The sequence below is a fragment of the Bufo gargarizans genome, chromosome 5 (assembly GCF_014858855.1).
Source record: "Bufo gargarizans isolate SCDJY-AF-19 chromosome 5, ASM1485885v1, whole genome shotgun sequence".
Taxonomy (NCBI): domain Eukaryota; kingdom Metazoa; phylum Chordata; class Amphibia; order Anura; family Bufonidae; genus Bufo; species Bufo gargarizans.
The window spans coordinates 215,178,410-215,196,889 of record NC_058084.1 but is presented as its reverse complement, the minus strand read 5'-3'; positions in this window follow the sequence as shown (position 1 = coordinate 215,196,889).

Below are 18,480 nucleotides of genomic sequence, written 5' to 3'. Positions count from 1 at the left end.
GTTCTAGAACCTGAATATATTTTTCTGCATTGATGGTGCCTTTCCAGACATGCAAGCTGCCCATGCCACACACACTCATGCAACCCCATACCATCAGAGATGCAGGCTTCTGAACAGAGCGTTGATAACAACTTGGGTTGTCCTTGTCTTCTTTGGTCCGGATGACATGGCGTCCCAGATTTCCAAAAAGAAATTCGAATCGTGACTCGTCTGACCACAGAACAGTCTTCCATTTTGCCACACTCCATTTTAAATGATCCCTGGCCCAGTAAAAACATCTAAGCTTGTGGATCTTGGCTTCTTCTTTGCACTGTAGAGTTTCAGCTGGCAACGGCAGATGGCACGGTGGATTGTGTTCACTGACAATGGTTTCTGGAAGTATTCCTGAGCCCATTCTGTGATTTCCTTTACAGTAGCATTCCTGTTTGTGGTGCAGTGTCGTTTAAGTGCCCGGAGATCACGGGCATCCAGTATAGTTTTACGACCTTGACCCTTACGCATAGAGATTGGTCCAGATTCTCTGAATCTTCGGATGATGTTATGCACAGTTGATGATGATAGATGCAAAGTCTTTGCAATTTTTCGCTGGGTAACACCTTTCTGATATTGCTCCACTATCTTTCTGAGCAACATTGTGGGAATTGGTGATCCTCTACCCATCTTGGCTTCTGAGAGATACTGCCACTCTGAGAAGCTCATTTTATACCCAATCATGTTGCCAATTGACCTAATTAGTGTCAATTGGTCTTCCAGCTCTTCGTTATGCTCAAATTTACTTTTTCCAGCCTCTTATTGCTACTTGTCCCAACTTTTTTGGGATTTGTTGACACCGTGAAAATTTGAATCAACGTATTTTTCCTTTTAAATTATACATTTACTCGGATTAAACGTTTGATCTGTCATCCACGTTCTATTACAAATAAAATATTGACATTTGCCATCTCCACATCATTGCATTCAGTTTTTATTCACAATTTGTTTAGTGTCCCAACTTTTTTGGAATCCGGTTTGTATAAACATAAATATATTTACATACCCTTCACCCACCCACATATAGCATAAAAAGCCAATCTCCCTACAGAAGTTCAAAAGTGGAAACCTCGAGTTTCTTCAGTCCCAACGTTTTTTTTTCTACGTTTTTTTTTCTATTTTACCCTCACCCAACCTAACTAGCCCCAAAAAACACTAAACTGCAAAGCTATCTATACACAATTTATTATTTTTATACATACATATATATATATATATATATATACACAATAAATAAATCGGACTGCACTCCAAAAGATCTTCAGTGAAAAAGGATTTATTCACCCATGAGGTAGCACAAGCGACGTTTCGGCTCACATATGAGCCTTTCTCAAGCTTGAGAAAGGCTCATATGTGAGCCGAAACGTTGCTTGTGCCACCTCATGGGTGAATACATCCTTTTTCACTGAAGATTAGAGTTGAGCGGACACCTGGATGTTCGGGTTCGAGAAGTTCGGCCGAACTTCCCGAAAATGTTCGGGTTCGGGATCCGAACCCGATCCGAACTTCGTCCCGAACCCGAACCCGAACCCCATTGAAGTCAATAGGGACCCGAACTTTTCGGCACTAAAAAGGCTGTAAAACAGCCCAGGAAAGGGCTAGAGGGCTGCAAAATGCAGCAACATGTAGGTAAATCCCCTGCAAACAAATGTGGATAGGGAAAGGAATTAAAATAAAAATTAAATAAATAAAAATTAACCAAAATCAATTGGAGAGAGGTCCCATAGCAGAGAATCTGGCTTCACGTCACCCACCACTGGAACAGTCCATTTTCAGATATTTAGGCCCCGGCACCCAAGCAGAGGAGAGAGGTCCCGTAACAGACAATCTGGCTTCATGTCAGCAGAGAATCAGTCTTCATATCATAGCAGAGAATCAGGCTTCACGTCAGCCACCAATGCAACAGTCCATTGTCAGATATTTAGGCCCAGCACCCAGGCAGAGGAGAGAGGTCCCGTAACAGACAATCTGGCTTCATGTCAGCAGAGAATCAGTCTTCATATCATAGCAGAGAATCAGGCTTCACGTCAGCCACCAATGCAACAGTCCATTGTCAGATATTTAGGCCCAGCACCCAGGCAGAGGAGAGAGGTCCCATAACAGAGACTCTGGCTTCATGTCAGCAGAGAATCAGTCTGCATGTCATAGCAGAGAATCAGGCTTCAAGTCAGCCACCACTGCAACAGTCCATTGGCATATATTTAAGCCCAGGCAGAGGAGAGAGGTCCCGTAACAGAGAATCTGGCTTCATGTCAGCAGAGAATTAGTCTGCATGTCATAGCAGAGAATCAGGCTTCACGTCACCCAACATTGGAACTGTCCATTGGCATATATTTAGGCCCCGGCACCCAGACAGAGGAGAGGTTTATTCAACTTTGGGTAGCCTCGCAATATAATGGTAAAATGAAAAAAAAAAATAGGATTGAATGAGGAAGTGCCCTGGAGTACAATAATATATGGTTAAGGGGAGGTAGTTAATGTCTAATCTGGACAAGGGACGGACAGGTCCTGTGGGATCCATGCCTGGTTCATTTTTATGAACGTCAGCTTGTCCACATTGGCTGTAGACAGGCGGCTGCGTTTGTCTGTAATGACGCCCCCTGCCGTGCTGAATACACGTTCAGACAAAACGCTGGCTGCCGGGCAGGCCAGCACCTCCAAGGCATAAAAGGCTAGCTCTGGCCACGTGGACAATTTAGAGACCCAGAAGTTGAATGGGGCCGAACCATCAGTCAGTACGTGGAGGGGTGTGCACACGTACTGTTCCACCATGTTAGTGAAATGTTGCCTCCTGCTAACACGTTGCGTATCAGGTGGTGGTGCAGTTAGCTGTGGCGTGTTGACAAAACTTTTCCACATCTCTGCCATGCTAACCCTGCCCTCAGAGGAGCTGGCCGTGACACAGCTGCCTTGGCGACCTCTTGCTCCTCCTCTGCCTTGGCCTTGGGGTTCCACTTGTTCCCCTGTGACATTTGGGAATGCTCTAAGTAGCGCGTCTACCAACGTGCGCTTGTACTCGCGCATCTTCCTATCACGCTCCAGTGCAGGAAGTAAGGTGGGCACATTGTCTTTGTAGTGTGGATCCAGCAGGGTGGCAACCCAGTAGTCCGCACACGTTAAAATGTGGGCAACTCTGCTGTCGTTGCGCAGGCACTGCAGCATGTAGTCGCTCATGTGTGCCAGGCTGCCCAGGGGTAAGGACAAGCTGTCCTCTGTGGGAGGCGTATCGTCATCGTCCTGCCTTTCCCCCCAGCCACACACCAGTGATGGGCCCGAGCTGCGTTGGGTGCCACCCTACTGTGACCATGCTTCATCCTCATCCTCCTTCACCTCCTCCTCATCTTCGTCCTCCTCGTCCTCCAGTAGTGGGCCCTGGCTGGCCACATTTGTACCTGGCCTCTGCTGTTGCAAAAAACCTCCCTCTGAGTCACTTCAAAGAGACTGGCCTGAAAGTGCTAAAAATGACCCCTCTTCCTCCTCCTCCTCCTGGGCCACCTCCTCTTCCATCATCGCCCTAAGTGTTTTCTCAAGGAGACATAGAAGTGGTATTGTAATGCTGATAACGGCGTCATCGCCAATGGCCATGTTGGTGGAGTACTCGAAACAGCGCAACAGGGCACACAGGTCTCGCATGGAGGCTCAGTCATTGGTGGTGAAGTGGTGCTGTTCCGCAGTGCGACTGACCCGTGCGTGCTGCAGCTGAAACTCCACTATGGCCTGCTGCTGCTCGCACAGTCTGTCCAGCATGTGCAAGGTGGAGTTCCACCTGGTGGGCACGTCGCATATGAGGCGGTGAGCGGGAAGGCCGAAGTTACGCTGTAGCGCAGACAGGCGAGCAGCGGCAGGATGTGAACGCCGGAAGCACGAACAGACGGCCCGCACTTTATACAGCAGCTCTGACATGTCGGGGTAGTTGTGAAGGAACTTCTGCACCACCAAATTCAGCACATGCGCCAGGCAAGGGATGTGCGTCAAACCGGCTAGTCCCAGATCTGCAACGAGATTTCGCCCATTATCGCACACCACCAGGCCGGGCTTGAGGCTCACCGGCAGCAACCACTCGTTGGTCTGTTGTTCTATACCCCGCCACAACTCCTGTGCGGTGTGGGGCCTGTCCCCCAAACATATGAGTTTCAGAATGGCCTGCTGACGTTTACCCCGGGCTGTGCTGAAGTTGGTGGTGAAGGTGTGTGGCTGACTGGATGAGCAGGTGGAAGAAGAGGAGGAGGAAGCCGAGAAGGAGGAGGTGGCAACAGGAGGCAAAGAATGTTGCCCTGCGATCCTTGGCGGCGGAAGGACGTGCACCAAACAGCTCTCCGCCTGGGGCCCAGCTGCCACTAAATTTACCCAGTGTGCAGTTAGGGAGATATAGCGTCCCTGGCCGTGCTTACTGGTCCACGTATCTGTGGTTAGGTGGACCTTGCTACAGATGGCTTGGCGCAGTGCACACTTGATTTTATCGGATACTTGGTTGTGCAGGGAAGGCACGGCTCTCTTGGAGAAGTAGTGGCGGCTGGGAACAACATACTGTGGGACAGCAAGCGACATGAGCTGTTTGAAGCTGTCTGTGTCCACCAGCCTAAATGACAGCATTTCATAGGCTAGTAGTTTAGAAATGCTGGCATTCAGGGCCAGGGATCGAGGGTGGCTAGGTGGGAATTTACGCTTTCTCTCAAATGTTTGTGAGATGGAGAGCTGAACGCTGCCGTGTGAGATGGTTGAGACGCTTGGTGACGGAGGTGGTGGTGGTGTTGGTGGTACATCCCCTGTTTGCTGGGCGGCAGGTGCCAACGTTCCTCCAGAGGCGGAGGAAGAGGCCGAGGCGGCAGCAGCAGAAGAGGCCGAGGCGGCAGCAGCAGAAGAGTCCGAGGCGGCAGAAGAGGTAGCAGGGGGAGCCTGAGTGACTTCCTTGTTTTTAAGGTGTTTACTCCACTGCAGTTCATGCTTTGCATGCAGGTGCCTGGTCATGCAGGTTGTGCTAAGGTTCAGAACGTTAATGCCTCGCTTCAGGCTCTGATGGCACAGCGTGCAAACCACTCGGGTCTTGTCGTCAGCACATTGTTTGAAGAAGTGCCATGCCAGGGAACTCCTTGAAGCTGCCTTTGGGGTGCTCGGTCCCAGATGGCGGCGGTCAGTAGCAGGCGGAGTCTCTTGGCGGCGGGTGTTCTGCTTTTGCCCACTGCTCCCTCTTTTGCTACGCTGTTGGCTCGGTCTCACCACTGCCTCTTCCTCCGAACTGTGAAAGTCAGTGGCACGACCTTCATTCCATGTGGGATCTAGGACCTCATCGTCCCCTGCATCGTCTTCCACCCAGTCTTGATCCCTGACCTCCTGTTCAGTCTGCACACTGCAGAAAGACGCAGCAGTTGGCACCTGTGTTTCGTCATCATCAGAGACATGCTGAGGTGGTATTCCCATGTCCTCATCATCAGGAAACATAAGTGGTTGTGCGTCAGTGCAGTCTATGTCTTCCACCGCTGGGGAAGGGCTAGGTGGATGCCCTTGGGAAACCCTGCCAGCAGAGTCTTCAAACAGCATAAGAGACTGCTGCATAACTTGAGGCTCAGACAGTTTCCCTGGTATGCATGGGGGTGATGTGACAGACTGATGGGGTTGGTTTTCAGGCGCCATCTGTGCGCTTTCTGCAGAAGACTGGGTGGGAGATAATGTGAACGTGCTGGATCCACTGTCGACCACCCAATTGACTAATGCCTGTACCTGCTCAGGCCTTACCATCCTTAGAACGGCATTGGGGCCCACCATATATCGCTGTAAATTCTGGCGGCTACTGGGACCTGAGGTAGTTGGTACACTAGGACGTGTGGATGTGGCAGAACGGCCACGTCCTCTCCCAGCACCAGAGGGTCCACTAACACCACCACGACCATGTCCACGTCCGCGTCCCTTACTAGATGTTTTCCTCATTGTTATCGTTCACCACAACAACAAAAATATTATTTGGCCCAATGTATTGTATTCAAATTCAGCTGAATATAAATTTGAGGCCTAGTATTTAGGCGCTGGGTGACAGGTATAGATTTACTGACAGAATTAGACTTGGAAATGCACAGTAGCATGTGTGTGAAGTTATTCTGAATGACCCTATGTGCACCTTGAATATTATATACCCTTTAGGGATAGATTTAAAATAGCTCTGATACAGCAGAAACCACTAAATTAGGAAATTGCTTAATTGGGAATTGTATTTCAACCCAGAACAAAAAATGTGCTTTGACGGACACTAAATAACTTGCCCAGCCAGAACAGTACACCAGTAACGACAGATTTAGCGGAATATAAATTTGAGGCCTAGTATTTAGGCGCTGGGTGACAGGTATAGATTTACTGACGGAATTAGACTTGGAAATGCACAGTAGCGTGTGTGTGAAGTTATTCTGAATGACCCTATGTGCACCTTGAATATTATATACCCTTTTAGGGATGTATTTAAAGTAGGCCTGATACAGCAGAAACCACTAAATTAGGAAATTGCTAAATTGGGAATTGTATTTCAACCCAGAACAAAAAATGTGCTTTGACGGACACTAAATAACTTGCCCAGCCAGAACAGTACACCAGTAACGACAGATTTAGCGGGATATAAATTTGAGGCCTAGTATTTAGGCGCTGGGTGACAGGTATAGATTTACTGACAGAATTAGACTGGGATATGGCCAAAAAATAACCACACTATTGCTGGTTAAATGCACTTGGTGTGACAGCTTGACCAACCACACTACTGAGGGTTAAATGCACTTGGTGACAGGCGCAGCTTGCCCCTGATGTAGTATATGGCCAAAAAATGAACAGACTATTGCTGGTTATATGCACTTGGTATGACAGCTTGACCAACCACACTACTGAGGGTTAAATGCACTTGGTGACGGGCGCAGCTTGCCCCTGATGTAGTATATGGCCAAAAAATAAACAGACTATTGCTGGTTAAATGCACTTGGTGTGACAGCTTCACCCTGATGTAGGCTTTAGCCAAAAAACAACCACACCATTGAGGGTTAAATGCACTTGGTGACAGGCGCAGCTTGCCCCTGATGTAGTATATGGCCAAAAAATAAACAGACTATTGCTGGTTAAATGCACTTGGTGTGACAGCTTCACCCTGATGTAGGCTTTAGCCAAAAAACAACCACACCATGAGGGTTAAATGCACTTGGTCGCAGCAAGACACAAAATGGCCGCCGATCACCCCAGAAAAAAGTGACTGACAAACGGTCTGGGCAGCCTAAAAACAGTGAGCAATTGAGTATCAGCAGCTCAATGACCCACAGCTGCAGATCGATCAATAATCAAGTCCTTTGGAGGAGTTAATCTGCCTAATCTCGCCCTACTGTCGCAGCCGCAACCTCTCCCTACGCTAATCAGAGCAGAGTGACGGGCGGCGCTATGTGACTCCAGCTTAAATAGAGGCTGGGTCACATGGTGCTCTGGCCAATCACAGCCATGCCAATAGTAGGCATGGCTGTGATGGCCTCTTGGGGCAAGTAGTATGACGCTTGTTGATTGGCTGCTTTGCAGCCTTTCAAAAAGCGCCAAGAAAGCGTCACAAAAGCGCCAAGAAAGCGACGAACACCGAACCCGAACCCGGACTTTTACGAAAATGTCCGGGTTCGGGTCCGTGTCACGGACACCCCAAAATTCGGTACGAACCCGAACTATACAGTTCGAGTTCGCTCATCCCTACTGAAGATCTTTTAGAGTGCAGTCTGATTTCTTTATTGCGTATCAGTGGGTAAGCACCAGTTACCATACTCGGGCAGTGCACCCTTCTTACTTTGTTTTTTGGCTTGGTGGTGCTGCTGGTTATTTTTTCCATATATATATATATATATATATATATATATATTCCAAATAAGTATAACGCTGCACTCCTTAGATAAAAAAAAGTGAAAAAAATTGATACTGATGTGGTGAATAAATATCACATTTTTTCACTTTTTTATCTAAGGAGTGCTGCATTATACTTATTTGGATTGTGTTTGGACCTTAGGACCAAGGTCAATACGCTGGCGCCTACATCACCTAAAGCTGGGAGTGCTGCCCTGTGATTTTTTTGGACTATAAATATATATATATAGATATATATATATATATATATATATATAGATATATATATATTATACATATCATACACATGTCATACCATTATCTTATAATTCATTGCTAAAAACATGGACAATACCTAAAGCCAAAACCAACTTCACAGCTGTAAACCAAGCCATCTTGTTTCATCTCAAAACAAAAGGCTAAAAAAGTGTCAAACTAGCCCACCAACGGGATTGAGGACTACTGAGCTAGGGTACCCCGAAACAAAAGCCCCTCCACAGTCGAGAGGCTTTGGGGGACCCAACCTTTCATTCTCAAGAGAGAGTACTTTATCCAGGTCACCCCTGATGCTCCTATACACCGTCTCCACTGGGAGGACTTTATGACCCGTCGATACTAAACACCTTGCACACCAAGTGTGATACCTGACCACTGCGCTGACTAGGAATAAAGTGCTACGGTCCCGACCACCTAAATCTTTAAACACACCATAGGCCCACTCTGCATAGGACAGGGCAGCCAGCCTAGGCCAACAGATGGAAGCTCCCACCCTTTTGTAGACATCTATATTGAAAGGACAGTGAAATAAGAAATGGTCCATGCTTTCCAGCACAGCACCCCACTCCTCCTGGGGACAACCCCTTTCCTCAGAGTTTTTACACTTCACATTATCCCTTACATATAGCTTACCATGGAAGCAACGCCAAGCCACATCCCAAACTTTCAAGGGGATCTTGAGAGCGACAAACTACCCACCTAAACCCGAACAGCATTTGAGTGGCTATCGGTCACGAGAAAATCTATGCGCTGATTTAGACGCAAGCGAAATAGAAACCAGCTAAAAGCTATCGCGAGACTCCGCGATCCCAGCTGAGTGCTTCCTGGAAAGCGAAACCTAACTACACCACGTGGAACGCTGAAACCAGAGAGCACTGAAAAGCACATACAGAGTATCGAATAAAAGATACAACAGAACTCAGCAAGCGCTGGAACGGCAACTTTACACTCTGAAGACAAGGTAAGAGGGTTGAGGAAGAGGGGGACGCCCCAATTATCAAACCCGACCTCTAGTTACATATTAACTTTACCTTGCTTCACTACGAGTGCGGACTCTGTATGCTGGTACAATTGGAGGATATACATCAGTATAGCAACAGTACTGGACACAGTTCATATGCAAAAATCAATCTTATTATAGGAAGATATCAAACTATTGCAAGACTTCTTTACAAGTTTTTATCACAAGGTTGATTTCTTTATAAATTACAAGTCTCTATCACAGGGTTGTTCCGTTTATAGGAGGACTTTTTTCACCGGAGAACTGCACTTGTTCATTGAACATCTTTACTTTACAGGCACAGGACATTATCAATTCACAATTAGAACATATTATATTAATACTTGCATGATTTGAACCTATGATCATTCATTTATGAATTTGTCTATGTAAGCGGATCCCGGACCTCAGTATAATTTTATAAAATGTTATATTGTTTAATTTTGTATTGTTTAATAGGATTTTAAACCTATATGTTTTATATGTATTTTATATCCTAAATATAAACTATCTACTATAGACATACCAGCTGGTGAGTGCATATTTTTTACTTATATTTTCATATGCTTCCACATCGGATGATTAGGTGATTCATCCAAAAAAATAGTGCACCTTTACCATATTGGCAGATACGGGTGAGCCACGATATAAATTGAATTATACTATCAATCAGGCCTGTCACCAACTTACTTCTTACCAACATCCTGCAGTTGCCATAAGGGTCAGGCGAGCAGTACTTCCTGAAATACCGCTCAGCAACCAAAGCTTTGTACCTATCATACTGACACCTCTTAATACCCTATATATGCCCCAACCAGGGATTCTTTTACTGATTAGAGTAGTTACCAATATAAGCCTATGGCACACACCATAACAAAAACCTACAAATAATTGCCAGACTGCTTATAAACAAATATCATTTTATTACATGATTACATATAACTTACAAAAATGATTAAAAGACATAGATGCAGGGAAAAGAAGGCGACATCAACTGGAGGACAAACACAACGGATAACACGTCCACAAATCGCCCATCAGTATACACATGATTTACATAAAGTGCGAGTGCAAAGCCAAATTAATTAGCAATCAAAAGCCATAGAACGTTTACCCATGCTGTGCCTCCTCCAGAATGGCGCCAACCCAGACACGCGTTTCGGCAAACCTTCGTCTGGAGGTGATGATTTCTGTCCTGGCTCCTGAGGTATGAGAGCTCTCGGAAAAACCTTGTCGTCCTTGTTTTAAGCATCTCCCACCACTCTGACTTACTGTTAAAGAGGTCCACCAATGGTTCCTGGCCCTGAAAGAACTCCTCAAAGGATTCTCTTATTGCTGCATCTTCCAGGAGAGATAAATTCAGCTTCCATAAACCCTTACCCATACAGCGGGTCTCTGTAACAATTAAAGAAAAACAAATTAAACAGTGATCGGAGAAAAACACTTCCTCCGTTTTTAAGACCGGAAAAGCTACTTCTCCCTTCAAATAAAACCTATCTATTCTAGACCTTTTACTACCTTGATGAAAGGTGAAGTCCACATGGTCTGGCTTATGCCTCAAATGAGCATCCACCAGACTAAATTCCTCAATTATCTTACTCAGTTCAACGCCATCAGAATCCAGCCTGACTTTGGAGCCTCCCCTGTCACAGACTTGTGTCAGAATAGATCAAAAAAGGAGAGAGGATTTGTATATCTAGATATTTATTCCTCTAGTGGTATAAAGCGCCACGTCCTAAATGAAATAATAAATATATAAAATTCTAAATTGGCTTATTAAAACAGAGAATAAAAGTTATAGTAGTAAAAATAGAAATAATCATATGGTGTTTCAGTCCGTAACAACAATTTAAATATTCCACTCACTTCACTGGGGGGTTGTCCACAGGTTAAACTCAAGACGCCCGTGAAAATACCCCCCGGCCAGGATCGCTTAATAAATCTAAGAGGTTGCAGTCAGCAGGTAGACCAAGGCTTCAGTTCAATCTCTTTAATGGGGATACAGGCTCAACGTGTTTCAGGGTTCAAATATATGTGAACCCTTCCTCAGGAGCAGACAATAATACAATACACAAAAACGCTCACATATTTTTAATAGTTAATGTGTTGATTTTCGCGCGCATTGCTTCTAATTTCCGGAAGTACCATCCACTTATGACGACTTCCGGTGTCTGTGAACCGCATGAGGTTCCACTCTATGGAACGCACAGCGTCGGCGCCGGAAGTGAGCTGGTGACCTTCTGCACTGCAGCATGGGACCGCCACCATTACTAGTGCGAGGAAGAGAGATGTGTGCGTTCCAAGGTGGAGCGCATATCAGAGCTGGCAACATTTAGAGATGTAGTGCCGGTGTCAAACGGACCCGTAGCTACATCCCCCCCATATTATCAAATGCACAGATACAAGCAACGACAATGTGCTTTAAAAGGGTCAAGTTAAAAAAACATATAAAATATCAATATAAGTACATGTATTACATTTCATTCTATAATCATCCCACATTCTGATTGGTGAACTTTGAAAAAGAGGAAAGGGGAATCGAAAAAAGTCAATAATGGCATTGGGAATCTTAATATAATGATTTACCCGGGTTTCTTACATATTGGACGATAAGGGGAATAAATATATATACCAGCTACTATGAAACCGAGGCCCTCCATATTCTTGCAGATAAGGAATATTATGAAATTCTAGCCCATGATCCCACTATTGATTATAAAAAGAAATACATTTGTCTAGTAGAAGAGGGTTTCCAATTAGGCATTATCAATAAGAAAAAGAAACATAATTGAAAAACTATCCACCCCTCCATAGCCAAATTTAATTTCTTACCAAAGATACATAAATCACTAACACAGCCCACAGGGAGACTTATAATTTCAGGTATCGGCTACCTGACAGCTAATCTTTCTGAATACGTAGACAGTATCCTACAGAGATATGTTATAGAATTACCATTATACCTGAGAGACACGTCCCATCTTATTACCATCTTGGACACATTCAATTGGAAAAAGAACTATCATTGGGCTACCTTAGATGTATGCTCATTATACAGCAATATTGTTCACACCTTGGGTTTGAGGGAAGTGGAAAAAAAACTCTTATCCAACCCATTAATGCCAGGTACTCAAAGAACCTTTATTTTGAACTCCATAGACTTTTTATTTTGAATCATAATTATTTTTCTTTCCAAGACTCTGTACCAACAGAAAAAAGGAACAGCTATGGGGACCTAATTTTCTCCAGCATACGCTAATTTATTTATGGGGGGCTTTGAGAGAGAAATAGGTCTCCAGGAAAGCCCCAACGTCCGTTTTTATAAACGTTTTATAGACAACATTATTTTAGTATGGGAAGGGGAACAAAATTATTTAAAAAAATACATTGAGCAAATAAATAAAAACGACTGGAATTTAAACTTTACTTTGGAACACCACCCAACTCAGGTGATATTTTTAGACTTGCACATTGAAACTGTAAATAACAAAATTACTACTAAAACACATTTAAAAAATAGTAGACACGAATAGCTATCTTGATTATAAAAGTTGTCATCACCTTAGATGGAAAAACAACATCCCCTTTGGACAAATAAAAAAAAAGAATCCGTAGAAACTGTACAGATGATAACATCATGAGAGAACAACTAAATGTTTTAAAACAAAGATTCTGAGAGAAAGGTTATCCCAATAAACTCATACTAGAATCCGAAAAACAAATTCTGAAGGAGAGCCAGAAAGATAGTTTAATAAGCCGTAAACAGAAAGAGTCAAAAAAATGATTACGCAAAGTTGTGTTTAATTACTGGGTATAATGTAAAACACACTGAGATAAGCAGAATACTTAATAAACATTGGAAAGTCTTAATAAAGGACCTAGTCCTAGAGAAGAATATTTCAAAAGCCCCGGGGTTCATTTTCCGTAGGGCTAAGACCCTTAAAAATATATTAGCACCATCATGTCCAAATTCTACAAAACATAAATTTACCGAAAAGATGAATAAGAATAAAATTGGCTCTTTCAGATGTGGATCTAAAAAATGCAAGTGTTGTGAAATGATACAATGTGGTGAAACAATAACCCTGCCACTGCCCCTAGAACCTATTAATCTAAAACATACGATGAGCTGCAGTACCTCCTATGTAGTATACTTGCTACAGTGTCCGTTTAACACTCTCAATGTGGGTCGAACAACCCAAGCGCTTAGAGAGCGCATGAATGAACACCGTTCAAACATCAAATGTAAAATCACCACTCATAGTGTATCAAGACACTTTACACTACACAACAAGGGTGACCCTAGAGGTCTAAAAGTCACCCCTCTTGATTGGGTCCCACATTCTTGTCAAACCCTATCGAGGAAAGAGATGTCTTGGATTTTTAAACTAACCACCTTAGTACCATTTGGTTTGAACGAATATTTAGAGTATATAAATTATTGAGAGGTTATAAGAAATACATGAACCCATCCCATATATACATAAAAGAAATAGGATAACATCTGGCCTAATCTGGACTTTTTTTTACATATAAATATATATGTGCATAAATTGTATTTTATTTTATTTTTCTATTAATTTTTTTTATAATTGTTTATGATAATTAATTTAGTATTTTAATATCATTATAAGATCACATGATACAACACCCAAAATTTTAATAGTTAATATTTACTAATACTCATCTAAACACGATCTATTTACACAGTGAATTTTTAAATTTCTAGAATCATTGTATTGTGTCAGGTGTTTGCGGGTGTACACTTTACACAAGTATTATTTAGCCTATATATTTTTGAGGTTCACTTTTTAACTATATTTAACTATATTTATCAGGATGATCTTTTTAGAATTTTTTTTAAATGTATTTTTTATTTTATTTTATGCAATCGGTTCGATGTAACTTCTATTGATGTTCATTAATATTTATTTGAACCTTAATTTAACATCTATCGATATATATTAATGTTTACTAATATTTAATATTGATACTTTTAATGTTTCTCAATATTTGAACATTGATTTTTGGAAACATCTATAATTATCATATCATGTCAGGTTTTAGATTGCGTATTTTATTCCCCTTATCGTCCCGGGTAAATCATTATATTAAGATTCCCAATGCCATTATGGAATTTTTTCGATTCCCCTTTCCTCTTTTTCCCACTTCACCAATCAGAATGTGGGATGATTATGGAATGAAATGTAATACATGTACTTATATTCATATTTTATATGTTTTTTTATTTGACCCTATTAAACACATTGTCGATGCTTGTATCTGTGTATTTGATAATATGGGGGGATGTAGCCACGGGTCCGCTTGACACCGGTGCTACATCTCTAAATGTTGCCAGCTCCAATATGTGCTCCACCTTGGAATATGCGTTCCACGGCGACCGGAAGCAGTCACCAGCTCACTTCCGACGCTGTGCATTCCATAAAGCGGAACCTTATGCGGTTCACAGACACCGGAAGTCATCATAAGCAGTGCTGGCTAGTTCGCAGTGTTCGCCCGCGAACACATGCGATCTGCCATCTTAACTAACAAGTCCGGCGAGGCACATGTAAGTCCTTACCTGTGCCTGTGCGCGAGCCGGCCTGAAATAAAATGGGAGCGGTCTCTGGGAGCAGGCAGTTCCGAGAATGGCCGCCGGAGGCTGTTCTTGGAACTGCCTGCTCCCGGAGACCACATATAATTTCAGACCGGCTCGCACACAGGCACAGGTAAGGACTTACCTGTGCCTCGCCAGACTTGTCAGTTAAGATGGCAGATCGCATGTGTTCGCGGGCGAACACTGCGAACTGGCCAGCTCTAGTCATAAGTGCATGGTACTTTGTATTCTTACTACTATGATTAACTTTTATTCTCTTCAATTCTCGCCAATTTACTAGAATTTTATATATTCATGTATTTATTATTTCATTTGGGACGTAGCGCTTTATACCGCTAGAGGAATATATATGTAGATATACATATCCTCTCTCCTTTTTTTTATCTATTCTGATAATACAGTATAAGCGTATAGTATCCTCTAACACTTTCTCTTAGCTGCCTTCCCCTTCCTTCTTGAATCAAAAATGTACTTTATATGATCAATAGTATCCTCACCACTGTTGTATAGAAACCATCACTGGTGGCGCCTCCGGGGTTTCACACCTTTCAAAAAAAAGAATCTGTTTAACCCCTTCTTCCTCCCTTTATATCTCCCTTTACAGACTCTTGTCACATTATTGAAGTCTCCACCAAAGATCACCTGCCGGCTGGAAAAAAAGGAAAAAGGGTAAGGTTTAATCCTCATTAGAAGAGATTTGCGGTCCCACATGGTTTGTGGACCATAGATGTTAATGAGCCTCAGCTGTTGCCCTCCCATGAGCACATCCAGGATCAGGCACCTTCCCATTTCTAGTTTGATTACTTTCCTGTATTCCACTCTCCCAGCGGTTTTAAAAAGTACTGCTACCCAACTACATGGCTCGGCCACAAGAGACCAGAAGGATGGATCACAATCACTCCTTGATTTTTCTATTAACTCTGTGGAAGTCAACCAGGTCTCTTGCAAAAATAAAACATCAGCATCAAGACAACTGAAAATATCTCCCTGAAGGGTTGGACCCGGCAGCCTGCAAAGAAACCCTATCACCCCCCTGGCACTGCATCCCTCGCACCCACCTCAGCCAAGTTAGCCGTAGAATTGTCACTCAGGACACAGTACCGGTTGGAGACCCCCACAAGAGGGGCCCCAGCCAAAACCACCCTCGGTATCTGGTCTAGGGAGAGTCCACATACTCCCTACCTGAGGAGGCAGAAACAGTGGAGAGGTCAGCCTCTTCGGATTGAACTCCAGGGTCCCCATCATCACCGCTGTCACCCGAGTCACTATTCACCAGATCCTCAGCCAGGGGATCAGTTGAGGGATCAGCTGCCTCCTGTTCCCTCATCTTATGGCGTTGTTCCCGCCACCTGGCCTTAGCTGCTGTAACTTGCTTATTCTTACTAACGGATCCTTTTTGCTTCCTCCAGTGCCAGGAGCCCTAGCACTTGTCCCCTCGCCAGCCTGCCCAGTCCTGGCAGCAGACTCTTCCCCAACTACAGGCTCAGCCTTGCGGCTAGTACCTGCCTGGTTCTGAGTCTGTCCTTAGCCGGGTTGGCAAAGGCAAGTGGACAGCGGCTAAACGGATGACCCAGGTCACCACACAGATTACACCAGATCCGCTGACAGGTTGCAGCAATATGGTCATTCCCCCCGCACTTCACGCACTTCTGGATTACACTGTGCACTAAAATGTGTGGGATCACTACACCTGTGGCAGACCTTTGGCTGCCCCTGGTAGGAGGGGATATGGATAACAGAATTTCCCTGGGCCCTCAACATTATGTTAAAGGTCCAGGCCACTGACCAAATACTATGCTCGTCCAACACCTTGGCTGGATAGCCCACCTCACCGTAACTAACTAAACAAGTTGCTATGTCGACACAAGAGAGACACTCATTACAAGTTAGCACGGTCACTCTCTTCACCATGGTCGGACGGGTGATGACCTGGACGGCAAAACCTCACCAAGGGGTGTTCTTCATTAGCTCATATCTGGACCAGAAGAGCTCAAGCCCGTCTGGCCGGACAAAGCTGACGTCAAAGAACTTGGTCCCGTAGGGATGGATGAGGGCAAAGTTCTCTTTTGCCTCAAAGCCCATCTGCAGGAGAAGCTCCACAACAACTTTTCTGGAAGGTGCTGCTTCCTCACATTTCTAAACCAGACAGGCCACATTCATACGGTTCCCCCCAACAAGCTGTGGGGTGAGTCCAAATGGTCTCATCCCCTCTTTTCTCTCGGAAGGCTCTCAGCCCATGTCTTTCCATCCAGAAAGACAGGTTGGCGTGTTCACCCTCTACCTGTATATAGGTCCCTGTGCCCTCCTTCAAGGCACTATTGCAAGTTACCTTTGCTACATCCTGCGGGCAAAGAATCCCCTTCTCCCATCTGCAAAAGTTATTTTTGCCTCCGCTACCATTTTTCTCCTCTTCTTTTCCTCCTTTTTTTTCCTCCCTTACTCTCTCCTCCTCTGCTTTCTCCTTTCCAGCAACTCCAAATCCTCTAAAGACAAAACCCTGTCATCATATTCTTCCATGTCTACAATACTATCTTGCACTATATTTCCACTTGCCTTGCCATTCGCACTCACATTTGCACCCGCACTTGTTCCAACACTCCCACCTCCATTCTGGCATCCTTTCGCACCACCATGCATACCACTCACACCACTATTCATACCACTCTTACCCCCTTTTTCTGAAACCCCACCACTTACTCCCCCCAAACTCGTTGCCCCCCCCCTTGCTTATTCTTACAATGGTTTTCTTTGAATTTCCAACGGACGTGGCGACACTATGTTCAGTATCATCGGTTTTGGGGTTAGATTCATCCCCTACGACAGTTACAGGGGATGTCTCACCCCCCTCACCCTCAACCATCACCATGTCCTCCACCATGTCCTGCTGTGCATTGTCACTTTTCCCAACATCAATTTTGTCATCTTCTATTGTCGCCATCACCTCCTCGGATTTTAATCACGCTTTTGTAGCCCTCATCACCCCTTTCTCTGCAGAAGTGGTTCCCTTTGCCTTGTCCACAACCCAAAAACTCTCCCGCCCTGTATGACCCAGCTCCACTTCAGAAGCTGGGCCAGGCCCAGCAGCGGGTTCTAGGAGTGTATATACCATGACCTCCTTCTCCATGATCTTACTTTTGTTTTTACTCTTCATTGTTTTTACCATTTCATCTTCAGAAATGTCATCATTTCCAAAATACAGTTTTCCTACTGGGGATTCTAGTTGTTAAATTTTTTCAATTATCAGTTCTCCAGCAGACCCGCCTTCCTCCCCAGACGCTGTTTCCTGGCTCCAGGAAGGTTCCCCCTGCCCTGCTGGCAGGGTGTCGTCCCCATAATCTTTAACTACAGTGGTCTTATTCTGGCTCCTGATCCGTGGCCCTAACGGACAAGGTGTACCAGACCCAGACCCTGACATGCTTTCAAAACGATTTTCATTCTGGAAATCATTCTCCATAAACGGGCAGCCATTTTTTCTATTGCCAACTTTTTCTTCTCCAAAGTCATTATCACCTCTTCTAGCTTGTCCAGCTTAGAGGAGAGTGTGGCTTTCCTACGTTTGGGCATTAAAGGGATTCTGTCACCAAGCTTTGTGATATAGAGCTGCGGACATGCACAGCTAGATCGCCGCTAGCATGTCCGCAATATATCTGTCCTATAGGGCTGTGTGGTTTTAATTTCTTTAAAAAAGGATTTTATAGATATGTAAATGAGTCTT